Below are 1,694 nucleotides of genomic sequence, written 5' to 3' on the forward strand. Positions count from 1 at the left end.
AAAAAATTTTGTTTTGCATGTGACTGGGAAATAAGATATACAGGCAATGGGACATAGAAATCTATCTTGCCCTACAAGAAAGTAAGGGAAAAGGGGATTGGGGTGGGAGGAGTGGGGTTACAGAAGAGAGGGCTGACTGAGGAATGGGGAAACAGAATATATGCCATCTTGCAGTGGGGGAGAGGGTAGAAATAGGGAGAATATTAGTAATTCAAAATCTTGTGGAAATCAATGCTGAAAACTAAAAATATTAAATAAATAAATAAACTCTATAAAAAATAATCCTACAATATGTTACAAGAAATACATTTTAAGCAGAGGAACACACACAGAATAAAGGTAAAAGGCTAGAGCAGAATATATTATGCTTTAGCTGAAATTAAAATTAAAAAAGCAGTGGTAGCAATCCTGATCTCTGACAAAGCAAAAGCAAAAGTAGATCTAATTAAAAGAGATAAGGAAGGAAACTAAGTCCTGTTAATTGTACCATAGACAATTCTATCAGTCCTAAGCATATATGCAACAAGAGTTATAGCATCTAAATTCTTAGAAAAGTTAAGTCAATTACAGGAAGACATAGACAGCAAAAGTGTACTAGTGGGGAACTTCAACCTCCCCCTCTTAGAACTAGATAAATCTAAACACAAAATAAACAAAAAAAGCAGATAAGGAGGTAAATAGAATTTTAGATATGGCAGATCTTTGGAGAAAATTGAATGGGGACAGAAAGGAATATACTTTTGCTCAATGTTACATAGCACCTTACACAAAAAATTGACAATGAACTAGCGCATAGCAACATCACAATCCAATACAGAAATGTTAAATGAATCCTTTTCAAATCACAGTGCAATAAAATTATGTGTAATAAAGTGTTATGGAAAGATAGACTAAAGATTAATTGAAAAATATATAATCTACCTCTCTGAGCTCTACCTCCACAGCTGGCAACATGGCTAAATGTACCAAGAAGGTCATAATTGTTGATAAATATAAAGTATGTTATGGTGCATTCTGAAGAAAAATGGTGAAGAAAATTGAAATTAGCCAGCATGCCAAGTATACCTTCTCCTTCTTTGGCAAGACCAAAATGAAGAGATGGACTCTGGGTATTTGGCATTGTGGTCCTGTATGAAAACAGTGGTTGGTGCTGCCTGGACCTACAATACCACCTCTGTAGTCACAGTCAAATCTGTGATCAGAAGACAGAGGCAATTGAAAGACCAGTAAGATCTACTTATCAAATATCTGTGGCTCATAGCCCAACAATAAAGGGGTTAATTTATGAAATACACACACACACACAGGCACGCGCACACACACATAATCCAATCCTAAAATGAGTGGGTCAAACAGCAATTCACAGAAGCAATCAATAACTCCATCCGAGAGAATGACAATAAAGAGACAACATTCCACACTTATGGGATGCAGTCAAAGCTATTCTTAGGGAAAATGTTATATCTCTAAATGCTCACATGAGTAAAATAGAGAAAGAGGAGACCAATAAATTGGGCATGCTACTAAAAAAGCTTAAAATGAACAAATTACAAATCCACAATTAAATACATAATTAGAAATTCTGAAAATCAAAGGAGAGATAAATAAAATTGAAAGTAAGAAAACCAATTGAACTAATAAATAAAACTAAGTGCTGGTTTTATTTAAAAAAGTGAAATATATAAATCTTTGGT

The sequence above is a fragment of the Trichosurus vulpecula genome, chromosome 4, assembly GCF_011100635.1.
Source record: "Trichosurus vulpecula isolate mTriVul1 chromosome 4, mTriVul1.pri, whole genome shotgun sequence".
NCBI lineage: Eukaryota > Metazoa > Chordata > Mammalia > Diprotodontia > Phalangeridae > Trichosurus > Trichosurus vulpecula.